The sequence below is a fragment of the Panthera pardus genome, unplaced genomic scaffold (assembly GCF_024362965.1).
Source record: "Panthera pardus isolate Hobbes unplaced genomic scaffold, ASM2436296v1 HiC_scaffold_6, whole genome shotgun sequence".
Taxonomy (NCBI): Eukaryota; Metazoa; Chordata; class Mammalia; order Carnivora; family Felidae; genus Panthera; species Panthera pardus.
In genome coordinates this window covers 93,759,998-93,779,705 of record NW_026526991.1, presented here as the reverse complement: position 1 = coordinate 93,779,705, position 19,708 = coordinate 93,759,998, and the positions used below count along the sequence as shown (strand labels likewise).

The following is a 19,708-nucleotide window of genomic DNA, read 5'->3' as shown; positions in this document are numbered from 1 at the left end:
CACCTCCTGTCCTTATGCAGACGACTTCTACCCCCTTCCATTTATCTAATTCCTGATAGAAGTAAAGCTCTTGATTTGTTTCCCACCTCATCTTTTCCGAACATGAACACAATGTGCTGTATCGCAGAAATTCTGGAAAGTGCAGAGAAATATAAAGAGGTGAAATAATAATTTTCATGCCCCAAACCCTTCTATTTTTGCACGAGAGGTGACCTTATCTTTTCAGGGAACATCTTCCCCTGCCCATCAAAATCATTGTTTTCTTTTTAGAATAAATTCTTTGTTTAACCAATTAAACTTCCTTCAAGATTTCTCAAGGTAACATGCTGCCCTCGAGGGCTCTCTCGAGGCAGAGGCAAGAGAAGAAAGAGCCCTGGATTTGGAATTTAGAAAAGCTGAGACCAAGTTCCAGCTCGTCTTCTTGACTGACTGTACCATTTTGGACAATGACTAGAGCACTTCATACCTCAATTTCTTCATCTGTAAAATGGAGAGAATAGTTCCTGCCCAGAATTCCTCCTAGTGGGTTCTTGGGAAGATCAAAAAATGTGTTGGGAAGAAAACCTCTGAGAAGGCCCTTAGTAAACTCTAAAGTACTCCAGAAATGCAAACGATTGCCATTATTGTGACCAAGGTGGTTTATGTCTGCTTGGGTTACCTTCTTTCTTTGAAAGAATTCCTGTCTTTCTTAAGATTTACATTTGGCTGTTTGCATGCTTCCTTACAGCTTTGCATTTTATCCTAGGTTGGATCACTTCATGGCCACTTTGCCCAAGGCTCACTTCAATCCTTAAATCCTGGATTAACTGGTGCCTGTTGGTGGGTCTCTTCTGCACTTTTTGCACTACGAATTCACATTCTCTTGACATTCTAGGAACGTGTCAGCTCACGGCCATACCTTCTTCTCTTGCCAGTTATGATTTGATGAAATACTCAAAGAAGGCAACGCCAGCGTTGCTCTGGAAGCCTTAATTCAGACACAACTGCCTCATGCATGACACCCTACTACCCAAACTGGTTCTAACTTGGTTGGGGCCAGGAGCCATCAACTTACTGCATGCTTACACTGGGACAAGTACTGTTCACAACGAAATAAAATAACGAACTTCATCCTCACGGTAACTGAAAGGCCGGGATCATTAACACCTCATCTTAGAGACAAAGAATCTGGGAGTAGAGAGAACTGAAGACTTTTGCCCACTAAACTAATGGGGCAGAACAGAAACCCTGACTGTCTGACTCCTGAGTTCTTGGTCTCTCTCAGTGTTTTCAACACGTGCCACCATAGTAGAGTGCAGCAAGAATGCACACAAAGGCATGCCACGCACACCAGGAGCACCACCCCCAGCACCTCCAAACGTGCCACTGGAGGAGCTGGTAGCCAAGACAACATAAGAAACCAAAAGGAAACAGCCAGCAGTCGAGAAGCACAAGTTCTGGAAATAACAACCCACTTCATGCAAAACTCCACAGTAATTACACGGATCCCATGCCCCTGCATTTCTGGAAGGCCTGGGTGCGTCCCATATTTAATTAGCACATCAGAAGAATGAGGTCCACAAATATTCATACAGCTCCAAGTCCTAACAGCTCTTCGAATTCTGCTGTGCACTCTCTTCTCTTCCTTCCCCCGTCCTCATTACGTAAAACCAGACACACACTACGTTTCTTCTAAGTCCCTGATCGTTCAAATCAACCATAAAAATTTACTACAAAGCTGCAGGGCATAAAGCTTCAGAATGTGAGCTTAAGCCAGACAGCTGGGTTCAAATCCCGGCTCGGCCACTTGAGCTAAGCAAGTTTCAGCTTCTCCATGCCTTAGAATCCTCCTGCATAAAATGTAGGTAATAATTTTACCTACTTTCTAGGGTAGCTGGAAGGGTTGAATTCATAAATGTGTGTAAAGCACCGAGCACAGGGCCTGTAGGCCCTCACACCATGTCAGCAGCTGTTTATTACGTGGCCACCATAGGCCAGCATTCTGCTGGGCATGCAGAGGGTCCAGAGTAGAGGCTGGTTCCACCCTGGAGAAATTCACATCAAAGGTGGGTGGGATAGAGACACAGCAGGGGTCCTCTCAAACTGGGGAACCACGGGGGCCATGAAGAGAGCAGGGCCTCCAGCCTGAGGGGACCAGGAAAACCCAGAGCAGAGGATCCCTGAACTGACTCGTGAAGGCAGAACGGGACTGAGAGGCAGGTGAGGTGAGGTGGGAGGGCACTGCAGAGAGAGAGGCAGGAGCAGAGGCCTGAGCATAAAACGGCCTTTCATTTGTCATTGGCTTGGTCACCATCTCCGTCTCTACTCTTCTTGGATCACGTGAATATAAAAGATAAGCCTGGAAAAAAATAGTTCTATACGCAGAGCTAGAAAGATTAGTCTCGTTCTCCGTTCTGACAAGTTTTTATCTCGTTTCCTAGGTAAACACTGTGACAGAGACCTGAGGAGATACAGACCAAAGATTACAAACCACAGGTCACAACGCCTTGGTGCCACTCCGCATTCAGAACACGGGTGACTTTGCCACCGCGTGCCTGTCTTCTCCAACAAATATTTTCTATTCCCTTGCCTATGGGGAGGGGATTACCGCACTAAAGGCCACAGGAAAGCTGTTATCCTGAGCAGGATGGAGTTAATAATATTGTACGGGCGTATGTATGTATATTAAATTTATGGTTTAAGGGGATTCTTTACGCTTCCTCATGTGATCCACAATACAATAACTGTCTCCCCTAAAAACCTCATTTTGCAGATGAGGAAGGAAGCTCAGCAAGGTTATGTAACCTGCCTGAATCACACAGAGCTGAGGTGAGGTCGGGAAGAGGCCTGGTTTCCTGGCCCGTTGGCCACTGTTTCTCTTTTAATACCGCTGTACTTGAAGTCACTGAAAAGTAGTTTAAAAATATGCACGTGGCAGAGCGAAGGTACCAGAACTCTTTGTGGCACCAAGAGATGGTGTCTTTCCTTAGATGGAAAAATAGAGACAGGGAATTTAACCTTTATAGTATATGTTGACACATAAACCGCTCTCTGTGTCAAACGTTAATGCAGGTAGTTGAAACAACACTAGGTTCCTCAGACTCCTTTTGGAATGAGGTAAGTCTACCTCATAAAACAATAACCATGATTCCATTAATAATCAAAACCCAATAACAAAGCAGTATTCTTTTAAAAAAAAGAATTAAAAAAAGAATTTAAAAAAAATTTTTAATGTTTATTTGTGTTTAGAGAGAGAGAGACAGAGTGTGCATGGGGTAGGGGAAGAGAGAGGGAGACACAGAATCCGAAGCAGGCTCCGCTCCAGGCTCTGAGTTGTCAGCACAGAGCCCAACGCGAAGCTCGAACTCATGAACCATGAGATCATGACCTGAGCCGAAGTCAGAAGCTTAACCAACTGAGCCACCCAGGTGCCCCCAAAGCATTCTTGACTGCCATTCTCTTACTCTAACCATCTGTATCCACCCAAAGTAGTAGTTGAAAAGAAACAGGTACAAGAAAATGAACAATTTTCAAAACGTCCACAATCAAATGAGTAGGAAAGGACCGTTTCCTCTTAATGGGAGAAGAGTTCAAGTTTGGAGGTGAAGTGTATCTAAAGAATGGCAGGCCCAAGCTAAGAACATGGTGCCCAAGCTTCAATCAACATGCGAAATGAAAGAGATGCTGATTTCCAGTGCCATGGATTTCTCCCCTTTGTCTTTACTGAATTACATTAAGGTCTAGAAATTGGCCATAGGGATCCATTTTTTCATTTGACGACAACTTTGCTTTTTGCCAAAAGCAAAACGCAAAGAGAAGTGATCTGAAAGAAGTCACTTCAGCTGAAGTTTCAAAGTACATGCTACTTACAGGTTCCTCTACATACAACATGAAGCCTTATGTTCTTTTACAGGGAGGCAGCTCTTTATAATTTAAAGAGAGAAGGCTTAGAAACAAGGATGTAGCTGGAAGCCTGGCTTGCTGCTCACAGCTGTGTGACCTTGAATTCTTTAATCCTCACTCTGTTCACCTGAGAAAATGATGTCAGCCTTATGGTAAGGATTAAATGTGATAACATATGTTAACATAATCCTGGATATCATGGGCACATTACAAACATCTATTGCCCTAATTCAAGGCCCAATTTCAACAGAAGATTGTCTTGAGCAAAGGCAAGACAATTCCTTTTGGGTAACTATTATATTTGGACTGACAGGAGTAATTCTCAGCAGGTTCATCCCACCGTTTATCTCTAAAATGATCTAAAAAAACTCTGGCTAATTCCAGGACCTTATTGCACCTCTCCCCAACCTCTGTCTCAGTTGCACAAATGCAGATTTATCAACAAACTAGATTCTCCACCATGGTGACTGAAAGATCGTTCATACATTTCAGAGCTAACCTTGAATTTTATGTTGAAATCAAAGCATCTTTGTAAATAGTGCAGAAGAGAAAGGAGAGATTGAGAAGGTGAATAACCATGGTCCTATTCATTCCACAAAGCCCAGTGCAGTGAAGGTGACTGGGGGATAGAGATGAAAAAGCCCCCAAGGGATTTGTCCCAAAAGCCAGCGTAAGAAAAATGCTACAAACAAAGGGAGAATAAAAATAGTATGAGAACCAACAACTTGGGAGAGCTTATTTCTAGCTGGTAAGATCAAGCAAGACATCATGGGTGAACCAGCCATTGAGATGGACTTGAGGAATGGACAGGATTGACACGGAATTTGGAGGAAAGGAGAAAAGCATAATCAGCGATGAGTAAGAGCTTTTTGAAAAAATACCCCTTATTGAACACAATGTAAAATAAAGATCAAAGAGGTGAGACACTAAGAAACGGGCGTATTTTCATTCTATTGGCCTAGAGTTAGCATGAAAAGATACTCTCAACCATTCAACTCGGGTAGAATTCACCCAAAGCATCAAGACATGCTTGGATGGCAAAGAAATGGAAACATTAAAGGCATAAATATGTCAACTTTATCCTCAATACACATTCATTTTCATCATCATCTTTATCGACAAGCAGCATTTTTCTGAGCACTGCCCAAGTGCAGAAAGCATTCTGCTAAGCACTGAGGACATAAAGTGACATAAGGCATGAATCTTGTTCTCATAGAAAACTGACAAATTAATCAACAAATGAAAGTGATTTCTCTTCCATATGGAGGCTCGAAGAAAATCCATTCAGTGTTTTTTCTCCAAAAATCCAAGGGATCAACATTATCCTACCCAAGAAAGACTTTCTACATCTGAGCACCCATAGGTAGCACCCAGGGGAGGATTTCTTCTGTAGTCCTTCTTCCTATGTGAGCTGAAGGAAAAACCAGGACACAGACATAAAGAGAACCAGGTAAGGACTGAAATCATTCCCTTTCCCCCTTTAAGCCCGGAAACGGTCTCGGAATTTCTAACAAGGTGATAGAAAGGAGAGCCATAAACCCTGAAGATACCAATTCTGGCTCCTGATGAAGCTGACCAGCAAAACAAATATAAGGGAAAAGGCTACAGTGTCTTAATGATTTGGATGCTTTGCTTACACACAGCCAACAAAGGTTGATCTAAAAATTCAGATCGGTGTGCACACTTCTTGGGTCTCTCCTAAACACTTAGTGCCTCACTCCTCAGCACATCCCACCAAACCCCAGTGACAGTCCGAGCCACACTCATGACCTTTCTCTCCAATCTCTGATCACTATTAGCTGATGTTCAAAAAAAAAAAAGAACAAGGGTTTTTACTCTCTTATGGTTTGTCTTTTTTTTTATTATTTTTTTTAACATTTATTCATTTTTGAGAGACAGAGAGAGAGTGTGAGCGGGGGAGGGACAGAGAGAGAGGGAGACACAGAATCCGAAGCGGGCTCCAGGCTCCGAGCTGTCAGCACAGAGCCCGATGCGGGACTCAAACTCACAAACAAACCATGAGATCATGACCTGAGCCGAAGTCGGACGCTTAACAGACTGAGCCACCCAGGCGCCCCGTTACGGTTTGCCTTTTTAAAGGAGCACAGATTCATAAATCTGCTCTTTTCTTACCTCTACATTTAGGTTCACATTTATTTTTAAATGGGCAGGGAGGGAGCCAAAAAGGAAGGATGTGAGAAAACTATTAACTCAGCTGGCCTAATAATCAGTGATTAAAGTTACAGTCAGAGAAGAACGGAGCACAATACCTCCTACCCTCTTCCTCCTCTTCATGCCCTTAATATTCTACTTCAGGCACTGAGAGGGAGGGTAACGTGGCTAGTGAATTCCAACCAGCACTAAGATAATTGTACCATTCACACCCCTCACCAGTCAATCAGGGTCTGCTCATCCAGCCTCATTTATTAATAGTTTCCCTACACTTACACTGTTATAAAGGAATGCAATGAGGCTTTCTCTCTGAAACAAGAAATGGGGCACCGTCAATAAAGACTAAGTGGAAGGAACGATGTTTGCAGAACCAGGGGCCGTGCACCTTATTTCACAGCCACCCCTGTTTCAAGGGTGTCGAGGAAAGCAGCTCCTTGACTTCTCTAACTTTCCACGCCAGGCCTATGTCAACGTTGAGAGCGCTCGGGAATAAGCACAGCCCTGCTCCTAATTCAACACCAGTTCCACCCCTTGTATGCACTCTGCGCACTAAGTCCCCTCGTATTCCAACCACTTCCTGGGCCTCTGAGTCAGGGACCCTCTGCCCGTCACGTAACTGTTTTTAACAGCGATAGGGTCTCACTCTACCTGCTAAAACGCTAGGACCGCAGGACATTTAGAGAGACCAGGTGCCTTGTCAATCACCTTGCCCCCTGGTTCACAAGCATGGCCGCACATTAGAATCCCCCCTGGGGCATATTTTTAAATGACCTCTGCTTGAATCCCTTGTGGAGAGATTTAATTTAACTGTTTGGAGTACAGCCTGGGCATGGACATCACTGTTGTTATGCTGTTGTTGGGTTTTTTATATTTCTCTTCGTTGAAGCTCTCCGGGTGCCTTTATTATTGAGTTGGGATTAAGGAGCGCTGCATAGCCTGTCTCACAGATTCAGAAATGGGAAAATCAAGGCCCAGAGGCAATGGCCCGCACACAGTCACCGAGTGCAACAACACGCACAAAAAGAGAAAGAAGCTTCTGACTCTCAAGACCACCACTGCCTCCACCACCATGTAGACAGCGACTGGATACCCTGCAAAAACTTAACATTTCTAAAGACACATCAAGCAGCACCGTGAAGGGCTCTGAAGATGTGTGGATGAGCAAATGCCCAACACTGGCTGACTTAAAAGACATGCATTCCAGAGGGGCCAGTGGGGCAGGGCAGTGAACGGGAAAGCAGTGAGAAGAGAGTCAGTGGACGTGGCCCTCCCCCACGGCTGTGTCTTTAAACTTTGGAGCTATTTGCACAGCTTTAAAATGGTGGTTGTAGAGGTCAGATCATCTTCAAAGTATTAATATTAGTATTAGAATTAAGTCTTGTTAGTATTAACATTCTTGTCCCATGTCTCTCTCTCTCTCTCTCTCTCTCTCTCTCTCACACACACACACACACACACACACATACACATTACTGTACCTAAACTGCACTGATACATTTAATGCATTTAAGATTATTTTTTACTATTGTATTTGGTAGGTAAGTCACTATACACGTATGCCCACACACACACAAGTCAGGCGTGTACGGGTGCATGTGGTGTGCACATATTGGGATGCACACGGAACACAATGATTTCTAACCCAAAGACACCAGCAACTGTGGAAGCTGAGTGACCAGACTGCTTCAGAACACGCACGCGTTTTTCACAGAGGACAATCAGCTTTTGAGAAAAGGATCAAAGACATCACCTCAGCTTTGGGTTTCTTCTGAGCCTCTCTTCTCCCCTCCCTTGACAACGCAGTGCTCTTATCCCACCGTCGGTTTTAAGTCCCACTTCTCAGAAAGAAACAGGATCTCTGATTTCCTAAGAAATTCTAACCAGCGGAAGCCCTGGCAGGGTCCATATAAAGATTAAACTGGACATTTCTTTCTACAGAAGGAAATGCACGCTCTTGGTGAGGTGGTGAACAAAAAGACACGGAGCGTGGCGTGCGTAGAGCATTGTCTGGTTTTCAGGAGTCAAGTGAGTTAATTAGTCAAAACCTTAAATTATCCTAATCTAGGAAGCTCTCTTCTTCGGACGTCCCCCTCCCTGTAGGGCTGGACTCCAGGCAGGGTCAAAACCTGTCCTTCCGTTGCCTTCCACGTCTGCCACTCCCGCAGGCCCAGCCTGGCTCCCTCCCCTCTCCCCTCTCCTGTCCCTCTGGTCACACAGCCTCTGCTGCCCAGCCCCTCAAGTTGCCCTGGAACATCAGTCCCTCAAGTCAGCCCGTGGTGCCATTTGTTCATCCACACACCTTCAGACTCACACTGCTCTCTTTATGTAGAGTGGATCTTAGGGTTACGGGAGGGGTGGTGGGAGGGGGGATGGGCTAAATGGGTAAGGGGCACTAAGAAATCTACTCCTGAAATCGTTGTTGCACTATACGCTAATTTGGATGTAAATTTAAAAAAATAAAAAATAAAACAAGTTAATAAAAAAAAAGGCTTCAAGCTGAGCTTCGGCTTCTTTTGCTAATGAAATGAGTATGAACCACAAGACACAGAAGACTGGTGGAAGTGGGGGAGGGGCAAAGGGCAGAAGGACAGGCAGCAGAAAAAGATGCAAATACATTTCAGGGTAACATGCATCTCAAATCCATCCTCCCCTCTTAAGCACCCCTGCTACAGGTCCCTCAAGTGATGGCTGAAAGTGCCTTCGCGTCACTTCCACGCCTGGGCATCTCCATGAAGAATGCTTCTAAAACACCAGGCCACCTAAAAAGGCTACCAAAAAGCATGCGGTAAATTCCCTGGCAATAACTGAGCCCCTCGTCCATCACTCCCCTTTGCCATTAAAGAAAGCAGCTAGCGTCTGAGTGGCGTGGCAACTCTCTACCTCTCTACTTTAGAAACACATGGGGCTAGGCTGGTCCTTCATTTCGAGTAGCTTGGCCTGGGCTAGGATCCAGCTCTCTCCTTGGCTACAAACCAACTAACAGCTGTCCCTTTCTTTATAATGGCCATCAACAAAGTTAGTTGCAATCCAGTGGCCTGACATGAAAATGGTATCATTTGCTCCAAAGGCAAGCCTAATAAACAGGGCTAGGATTCATTAACTGTAGAATCACTAAAGCAGAAATTAGAGCCTCTGGCCTTTCCTTTTAAGAAGTCCCTGACTTTATTCTCTGGCCTCATTGTTTGGAGTCTGAAATTCCTAATCAATGAACCAGCACATTCCTGTGTTGCTCCTCTCCCCAAGTTCAGGGACGCAAGGAGGAGCAGAAGGCTTAGGGCTTTTATACCAATTTACCTCTCCATCTGCTCTCCATCCTCCTACAATGGCCATTCTCTCCTTCTCTTACATTTTATTTTTAAAAATAAAAACACAGTTTGAATGTCGACACCTCATTTTCCCAGGCTTCCTTCCTTCTAGATCTTACCTAAGTATATGATGGTCTCTTTACACATGTCTCCCCCATTCAATCATAAACTACTGAAAGGTACAAACCAGAGCTAATTTTTTCCTATAACACAGTTTTTGACAAATACTGGTTCTTAACAAATGTTTGTTGGATAACTGAGTAGAGCAAATGACATAAAAATAGATGCAGTTAAAAGAAGAGTGTGTGAAAGAAAAGAGACGAGGAGACATTAATAAGTAGATAAACACTATCTAGAGGAGAAGAACATAAAAAGAAAGAGAAGAATCAATTATAAGAAGGGCCAGAATAAGAATACACAGAGAATGAAAGGGGAAGAAGCAAAAAGACGCACATAAAAGACGGTGAAGAGTGACCGAAGAGGGGAGATGGGTGAACTTGGATACACGGATTGCTCTTGGATCTTTTCTTCTTTAAGAACAAAGCAGAAATTCTAAAAGTTCCAAGAAGAGAATACGTATGTGGAGCCGCCAGTGTTAACCATGATGTAGAATTAGGTTCAGGAATGAGACAGACCCCGGATGCATGGCCCGGGCAACTGTGGCATCACTGGAGAGTGTTAGGAGTGTGAAATCTCAGGCCCCACCCCAGACCTAGTGAATCAGAACGTATGCTTTAACAAGATCCCCAGGTGATTCCTATAAACGAAAAAGTTTGAGATGCGCTGATGTAGACATCTGACATCCACAGGTAACCCCAATGGTGTGGTGCACAAAGCATTGCCAGTAAGCAGCTACACAACCTTGAGCAAATCACTTCATGTCTCTGGATTTCCGTTTCTTCACCTGGGAAATGAGAAGGTCAGAGCAAATGCATTCTGAACAGTCGCAGAGCTCTGATCTTCTTGATCTCATCCAATAGCATAACTTCAAATCGTTCCTATACCCACCAGAACAAACAACAAACAGCATTATTTACTAATTAATATTTCACTTCCTCTCTCCACGCATTCACTTGGTATTTTTTCAAGTATCTGTTATGTGCCAGGCACTGTGTTAAGAACAAATGTGTTAAGAACAAACATCCCTCCCTGTCCTCAAGGAGCTCACAAACTTGTCAGGGAAACAAAGCATCGAAACAAAATTGGGATAAAGCGTGCTGATCATCATGAACGAGCACTGGCGATGCACAGAAGGCAGGGCAAACATTCTGCTTGGGGCAGTCACGGAGGATTTCAACAAAGGGCCAACATATGGATTACGTCCCTTTCCTGCCAGCCTCAGCTGCAAGCACTAAAAAGTGAAGAGACAAAAATAAGGTGGTTGGAGAGCGTCAAGGAACCGACCAAAGGCTCCTGAACACTCCTCTCTGGGTTCACAAAATGCCAAGACCACCGCACAAGAGATTTTGTGTAGTGGCCGCAGATAACGCCATCCATAGCCACAGGTGCCCCCTAGAAACCCACCTCCTCTGACTTACGCCTTTTCCCTCGTTCCGACTACATTTGGTTCTTCTAGCATCTGCGTCCCTCTGAAAGGCAGTATCAATTCAACCACTAATGTACTCTCCCTAGAGACTTCTTCTGTGGTTTCAAAGAGGGGATGCACTTTAATAAATGTGAACAATTCATTAGACCAGCAACTCCTTTGATCTCTATGTATTTATAGAGACGACACTGGTATCCGACTGCATGCACAGTAGCAGAGACTGAAAATGTAATTTACTGAAAGGAGGAAATTTCTAGAATTCCTAAGGAGGCTGGAGAATGGCAGTGGTGAAAAGGAACCTCACTTGCCAGCTTATCCGCTCCTGACCCCCAACGAGTTACATGAGATGAGTGGCTTTGCCAGCCCTAGCCTTCCTGATTAAGGAGAGAAGGCTGTCGCTCAGAACAACAGTTTGCCAACCTTTAGAACGGTGAGTTCCACCCTGGCTTCCTTGCTGGTCCTGACTTCTACAGGCTGATTTGTTGCTACGGTTTCTTCCCACACAACCTGTCCTCTCCCCTGCCTCCTAGATTTCCTACTCCATAAATATTCATTACATTTGCTTTCACTTGTTAGCAGTGGTGGACACATCACCTTCATCTTCATCTTGCTGACCGAGAAAATAGGGGGGAAACCCCTGCATCCTGGGTTCATCGTCTTCATGGAGGAGAAGGGAGAATGTTTTACAAGGCAATGATGATGTGGCCAAGGGCTGGATCAGCCCAGTCCGTTTTTTCTCCCTGTCCAGCACCACTCATCCCCCCCCCCCCCAACCAATTTCAGTCCATGTGTCCACCTCCCAGGCACCCATGCCCCTCCCCACACAAGGCTGGTGCATATACATGAAGGTCACACAAGATGGTGGAGGTTCTGAGGCCATCTTTCTGGAGGTGAAGCAGGAATACAAAATCAAGGTACCTGCTGTTCACTCCTTCACCAGAGGAAGTCGCTCTTCTCGCTCAGCCTTAAAAAGAAAGGCACTTGATGTGCAAAGTAGTGACTAGAGGAATTTTTTTCTTCCTCCTCCTTTCCCTTCATTTTACCCCCTTACTTAGTCTCTGCCTCTCTCTGCACCTACCCCTGCCATAAATTACACATATACGGTGGCAAAGAAAGACTCTTCAGACAGACAGGCTTCCTAGGAATGGAACGGAGAATGGAAATTACACAATCCAGGGGCACACCCTGCTCCTCTCTTTGCATGTTAACAGGTATCTCTAGGCGGCCATATCGCTCTGTGTTCACAGGTCCGTCATGCTTTGCTACACCTGAAGCATAGAGATAGAAGGCAACCATGTTGTTCTGCTGCCCTTCAAATCACCAATCTAAACTCCTTAACCTTGCTTCCTTGGGAAGTCTTTATTTCCCATCAGGTTTTTTTTTTCCCCTTAATTGCACATCACAGAGGCTCCTCAACTGAAATTAAATTGGCTCTTCCTCCCACCAGCAGCCACATTTCCTCCCCGTGGAACCCACACTGTAAGGGGGGTGGCAGAAGGAGAGATGACAAAATAGAACCTAGTCAGCTCTTTGTGCCATGAAGGAAAAAAAAAAAAAAAAAAAAAAAGAGGACGGTGGCCTGGAGCAGCCCAGAGCCCCATGGAGTCACAGCCTCACCAAGACTGCTCAAGAGGACGGGAAAAGCCTGCCTCATCAGGGTTCCAAATGGCTTTGGACATGGGGGAGGTACAGACCACCTGTGGTGATTCCACCTGGAATCCTCCATAAGCCACTACCAGTTGGAATGTCTCCCCTTCTCTTTGTATCTTTCCTACCCTGGAGTCCTCAGCACCCTCCCCTTTTAATCTCTTGTCCCTCGCCTAGTTTTAGGGCCAACCCATGATGGCCTAGAACCTGGCTTACTCCCATTAGCATTCTGGGAGAATGTGGCTGAGACTCTGTCAAAAGCTCTGCTGTCAACCTGGTCACCAACCAACATGACGAAGGACCTAGTCACTGTAGAGCCCTGTTGCAGGCACCAGGCACGCAAAAGGGGCATATGCCCTACGGACACCCACCTCGCCTTGTTCATCTGCACGTAGGAAATCATTGCACATGGAGCTGCTTTTCCCACCCATACCTCTGTTCTATTTCGAAGTAAAATTAAGAATACATCCTCCCACTCGAAGGAGTAGAAGCAGATGGAGAACTAGCCCGGGTGTCTATAAGGTGAGCACACACCCGATAACCTCAGCTGTTTGTAGATATGGTGAGAACGGGGCTCAAAGTGGGATCCCACTCTCTCATTCTGATGACACCATGGTTACAGATCGCCGCTTAACGGATAAAAGCTCAAAAGAATGAAACCTGGAGGAGAGGAGTAGCGAATGTGGATTATGTCCATCCTTTCTGGACAATGAAGAAATATCTTCTGGTATGATGTCGAGTGACAAGGATCTTCTGCTACTTCCCCCACATCCCTTTGGTATTCTGGACCGTTTCAAAGTACAGTTATTAAAAATGCCAGAATAAAAAAAAAAAAGATTTGGGGGTAAAATGCTTTCAAGAAGACCAGTGATGTAATGATTCTGCTACGTTATTTTGAAGATCTTTATCTCAACCTGATTTCTGCATCTAGGCACTTTCCGAGTTTGGGGGTGTACCGTCAGTGGACCAACGAGGAGAGCACCAGTCACCAGTTCACCATCATGGCCCTCCAGCCTGTGGATGATCTGCCTTCCTCAGGAGTTGTCTTGGATTGCATGAGCGACTAGCTGAAGAGTCATTAGCTAAGTCTTTTCTGTTTCTCCTGCTATTTCTCCTTTCAAGCCCCTAAAAATACTGCCTCGCCACCTTCCATATGCCGTAAAAATTGATCAGAGGGGGGGAAAATAAAGTATTAATTCTCTTTTGAAGGTACAAGACTAACACATGCAAACGGCACATCTCTTTGTTTAACACAAAGACTCACGTGTCGAATTCTGCACCCCTTCCACATGCACAGCATTTCAGAAGTCTGCAAGATAGCCATTTTGCAAGAGTGTGGAAGTAACAGTTTGCTTGGAGGATGTGTGGGTATAAATAGATGTGTAGACAGAAGGAGAATTTTACAGCTCAAAAATAATAGCACATGAAAAGATATAAATTAAAAGGAGACTATTGACAGAATTCCTTCTTTCCAAGCTTAAGATTTCAGTCCTTTTAACCTGCAGCATCCTTCAATTCCAGGTGTTCTTAGACCAGCCTGATTCCCCACCTAGACCTGTCCCTCTGCAGTAGGCCTCCCGGGATCTCTGGGCCCGGTGTCCATGCTTTAGACAGCAAGTGGACTTCAGGGCAACAGCCACAGTAATCTCAATCATCATTTTCATTTTTTAAAGGGCATTAAAAAAAAAAAAAACAACCCTAGGAAGGTAGGGACAGGAGACAGAGAGGCATGGAAGTGTCAAGGGGGAAAAGCTAGCCTGAAAAAAAAATTTTTTTTTCTAGATTCCCATAAAAACCAGAGCTTTAGCCCTGGGTGAATAAAATGCTATTTAACTCAAAAATCACACAGGTCTCCCATGCATGTCTACATACATCAACCTTTATGCCATCCAACATCTTCCATCCTTACATACATCCACCCCCAATGCCTCCTAAAAATCCAAAACCTGTTTGATGAGGAAGGAAAAGGAATAACATGGGAGATTTCCCCCTTAGTAATAAGCGCTTTTTTTCCCCCAAACCAGCATTATTTTATTATCTTGTCACCGTTTCTTCCAAAAATTCCACTTGAGGGATTTGAAGAGAGAGATAATAAACAAGGAATCCCTACCCCAGGTGAGACGAAAATAAAATATAATTTGCCCTACCTTGGTTTGTAGAAGACAAACCTCTAGACGGACAGATTAAGGGAGTGAGCATGTTGGGAATGTCCAGTCTCCTCTTCTCGCTGGCATATCCATATAAGAAAGACGAAGGATAAATGAAAGGAAGATAATTTAAAATCCAATTTTGCGTGAATTTTGTTTTAATCTTGTGTCTTGAAGAGATGCAAATTCAAAGAAAAAAGACTGAATTCAGAGGTAATTCAGGATATGGAGAGCAGCTCACAATGCAGAATCCAGAGTAATTATTCCATTTGCATGTGAGGTTAGTGGCTGGGCTATTTTTTTAATGCTTCTTCTGGCAATTACGGTTTTTGATTTTTGGAGCTTTAGTGGAGGAGGCTCTGTGTAGAGAAGCTGGGGGCCGGCTCTGTCCCTCCGTGGAGCATGGTCATTCCCAAAGCGTCCCCTTCCTAAGGGGGAAAAAGAGGCGGTCAGGGTTTGATTCGAGTGTCCCCGGAGGGTGAGAAAAATGCATCCCGAAAAAGATATCAATTCGTTTGAAGGAAAAGGGGGAGGAAACCCCGCATTTCCCACAGAGTGCACACGAGAGGAATTGAAAACAGCTGGCACCGGTCTATAAATAATTCAGAAAAGGTCTGGCTATACCATTCCTGGGACAGGCATGGATGAGAGGTGGGAAAGCCAACCTGAATGGAAGAGGAGAGAGGGAGGGAGGGAGCAAAGGAGGGAAGTGGTAAGGAAGGAGGAAGGGAGGGAGAAGCGGCACCACAGAGCAACACACACTCACACTCACACGCAGAAACACAATCCCCACTTAACTCGCCAGCAAGTGCGGCCCCCAGCCCCATCTGCAGTGCTGCTGACATGTCTGTCTCGCTCTCCCCATCGCCTCCAGCAGCAGCGCCTCCTCCCACCCCGGGATTGTGCTGAATGGGTTCTGATTGTGCACTGGGTGCACACTGGGCATTTCTTGGAAGGGGCACACTGACACGCGCGCACACACACACACACGCCCCCGACGCGCACGCGCCCCCGCGCGCGCACTCACACTCACCCCCGCGCACACTCACCCCCGCGCACACTCACGCCGCCGCCGCGCTGATGTGCAGCGCACGGGGCTTCACCTGCAACGTGTCGATTGGACGGATGGTCGCGGCGCGTGGCTACGGCCCGGGGCACCGATGCCCAACCTCTCTGCTCGGTAAGGGGATTAACCCTCCCCAAAGACCAGAGAGAGCCCTACCCCTTCACCCTAAAAAAAATAAAAAATAAAAAATAAAAAAATCTTTTTTTTTTTTTTTTTTAAAAACCACGTCCAAATTAGCAAGTGCCGGTTCTGCTGGATTTAAGAGCTTCACCTAACACCAGGTTAGTTAACGGTTCACCGCTTCGACCCTTTATCTTCCTGACACCCCCAAACCCCAACACTGAGACATGAGACTCCAAAGCGAATTTTACGTACCGACTCGGAGCGCCTCAGCGATTGCAGAATCTCCGGAGAGGGGTGGCGGGGGGCAGGGGATTGAGGGTTTTCCTTCCCTGCAAAGCAGGATTGATAATCCGTGTCGGGGGTTTTGAAGTTCACGACTCTTCTTGGCCAAGCAAAAGAAAATGCATTCGGACGCCAGCACTTCTGGATTGTGGTCATCAAAAATCACCCTGACGAACACTTTCGATAGGAGCAAAGCCCCGAGATTTCCTAGAGGTGAAGAAGACGAAGGAAGTGGTTTTTGAAAAGGGGTGGGGGGACCTTCCTTTCTCAAAAAAAAAAAAAGGGGGGGGGTGGAGAGGCAGGAGCCCAGATTCCAGTTGGTGATGATCGGAGCCGGGGGAGGGGAAGCGGGCGGGGGCAGGCTGTGCAAGTCAACCGCGCGGCAGCGGGAGAGGAAGGGGAGGAGGGGGAGAGTAAGAAAAATGGGTATTAATCACCGGGGACGGGGGCTGGGCGGGAGAGCACAGGTTGCCTGGTCTGGATTTGGGTCTCACACCCAAAAACGTGCCCCCCCCCCCCCGCCCATACACACCTACCTCACACACACTGGCTCTGGTGGGGGGAGAAACCCGCGAAGCCAGGGAAGATGTTTCTGCTCCCAGGCTGTGTGTGTGCGCCCGTGTGTCCTCTTTCTCCACGCCCCCCACCCCACCCCACCCCCAAACCCCTGCACCCCCTCACTCCTATTGCTAAGACTCCGGCGGAGGCAGCCTTCCACGTCACGTGCTGGGGGAAGTGGGGTAGGTAGGGGGAAAAGGCTTAACCCGAGTCCGTGGCGCCTCCTGCCGGCCGCAGTGGGGCACAGCAATGAGAAAGGGCTGCTAAGGGGTGTGGGGAGCGAGACAGTGCCCCCGGTGGGCGGCCGCACTCGGCTGCAAAAAGCGTCTGAAAGGCGGAGCTGCAGTTTGAAATTTAAGACCCTTGCTCTCTTTTCCACAAATCAGCCTTGGCTTCCTACGGGCAGGCCATGTGCAGGACGCAGTTTAAAGCCGGGTTCTTGCCTTCAAGGAGCTTAAGATCTATTTTGAGCACACGAGGCTGACGGGAAAACAATGGGAAACAAAGAAAGGCAAATGTAATAAATTAAGGTCTAAATTGTGTAGTACAGACTGTATGTGTGCTTTGCTGACGACTAGCAAAGGTTCGAGGTGTTTGGCATTTTTTTTTTTTTAATTAAAATAGACCCTGCTATTTAAAGACATTGAGATGATGATGGGATAGGGGAATGATCCTTAAATTAAACTAGATAGCATGGCATTTACAAACCCACCCTCTTGTAAAAGGTAAACATCCATTCGTTTCTCTCCCTCTTAAACTGCTTTCTGTTTTAATAGCATTCCTCACTACCTGTAGTATTGTTTATTTTTAATATTAATATCATCGTGTATGCATCATTTTTATCCTGATCCGTTGTCTCTTCAGAGATCCAGAATATTATAGTGATGGAACGTTTTCATACTGGTTATATCATGAGCTTCTCACCAACGTTCCTGAGAAGCAGCCATATAAAACACACAGGCAATAATCCTATGTAAAGTGGCGACACCTGGTCATTTGGAGCTTTGATCTGTGAGGAATCCATCAGATCTGTCCCTCGGCCCTATAGACCAGGAGGTAGTCATAATATATCTGAACTAATTCATGGTTCCTAGTTTCTGTTAGGCTTCCTTTATTGTTGCATCTGAGATTTTTTTAAGGCACTCACAAACACATAAGCATTATATGAAAACACAAATACTGAAATTATTCTCTCTCAGTAATGGTATTGCTGCTCTTCTAAGACAGGGTAGGGTTGATCTTCCAACTCTTTGGAGAACTACAGAACCACTCCAGAGGTGCTGTGCCCCTTGAGACACAACAGCCACCCCAAGCCCCTCTATGTCCAGGTGTCTAGGTGGTAGAACATAGATTCCAGGGCCCCTTAGATTCCAGAGAGCAAGGGCCCCATGGGAGTCTCCTGAAACGCTTCCTTGAGTCTCCCAGGAATGCCAGTACCTTCAGAATAATATCCAAACTCATTCAAGGGTTGGCCTTTAACCTACTTAAAAAAAAAAATCTCAGAGCCCACCTTCCCCTTCCTACCCCAAACCCCTTTCACCAAAACTGGGTCATTCTTTTCTATTTTCTTTTCTTCCCTTTCTGGACCCAGTAATTCCATTCCAGTCTGTTCACTTTTGCAAGTACAGAGGGAAGGATGAACTCTCTGAGCCCCCTCTCCCTAATTAAGTCCACCCTCTCCTTTAGTTTCTAGCTCAAGTCCCACCTCATCTGAGGATATTTTCAGTCAACCAAGCATTCCTAAATTGATTTCTGTAACAACTGCAGGACTTTTAAAATGAAGTATGACACCTTACCCCAATTCCCCTGCCTCCCACCCCCTGCATTGGGAAATGCTTAGAGGAATTTGTATGGTACTGGCGCGTATGATGCACACACTGGAGATACTACACACACCAAAAGGGTCGTCTGGTCCTGCGTCCTGAAGAACTGGCCCAAAAGGAAAATAATACTTCCATAAGCTATTTATGTTGAACCATATGAAACTGCTGGTAATCAGTCATATGAAACTGCCAGCCATATGAAATAACCATTATTGACCTCTAATAAAAAGGCCATTTCACAAAGCTAAACTTAAAATTGTATACTTATGTAAATCTCCTGCCCTTCCCAATTACTTAACTACTTAAGGAGATAGACCGGCATAAACGTTATCCATGTGTTTCCAGCACCTGACTGTTGGTTAGCAACCTCAGGAGTTCACCTGGTGAAATTCTAAATTGGTTCCTGGACACAGAGAGCAAGGAAAGACTGAAGAAAGAGACAGACCACTCCAGATTGGTAGGTGGCAGTTTTAATAAGCAAGACAACTTACCTACCTCGTCTTGGGCAGCCACAAGATGAGTGGATCTCAACACCTGCCCACCAGAATCTTAAGAGTCTATATAGAGGCCATAATGGTGTTCAGTCATGTATGCAGTTCAGCTGGTCTCAACCCATTACTCTCTAAGCTGTATCCTTGAAGTGGCTCCTAGCACGAGAACCAGTGGGTAGAATGTACATTCCAAGGACAGGGAAGGGGGGTGAGGAGTTTCCAATTGCTCAGTCCAGCTTGTGGGTCAACTGGGAGTCACATCCTCTCAATGACCTCCTCTAACAGTGGCACAATCCCAGACATGAGGCCTCAGTATTTTTTTTTTTTTAATGACTATTAGAAACCACTTTCCCAAGTAGTTTTGCTAACTCTGGAAGAGCTAATTCTAGGAACCATGCAGCTTTTGAGTGGAAGGCGGCATCTCTTCACCATGGTGTTCTTTGCCTATCGTCCATTCAATGGAAGACCTCTCTCCTTATTTCCTAGACTCCCGGTCACTTCCCTGCACTTCTCATGAACAACCTTCGCCTCCAAGGACCACAAGCCTTGCAATAAAACTGTTTTCAAGAATCACCCAGATTCATAAATTTGGAACACCTTTTCTCAACATTGCAAATATGTATTTCCTAACTCCTAGTCAGGAAGCACAAAAAGCAATATTCTAAA

At 45.6% G+C, this 19,708-nt stretch overlaps 1 protein-coding gene across 3 annotated transcripts in view; it reads right to left on the bottom strand.

The window, feature by feature from the left end:
- GRIN2B (glutamate ionotropic receptor NMDA type subunit 2B) overlaps positions 1-16,817 on the bottom strand; it is a 411,435-nt gene extending 394,618 nt beyond the window's left edge. Inside the window, exons 1-3 of one of the 3 annotated variants that reach the window (XM_053894629.1) lie at positions 16,707-16,817; positions 16,141-16,377; positions 14,700-15,127 (exon numbers count right to left, since the gene is read on the bottom strand). The gene's annotated coding sequence lies outside the window, so the exon portion shown is untranslated. Of the gene's footprint in view, positions 1-14,699; positions 15,128-15,492; positions 15,616-15,802; positions 15,896-16,140; positions 16,378-16,706 lie in introns of those variants that run through there. The other 2 variants (XM_019452038.2, XM_053894630.1) reach the window with 2 other exon arrangements.
- Between the last annotated feature and the right edge of the window lie 2,891 nt (positions 16,818-19,708).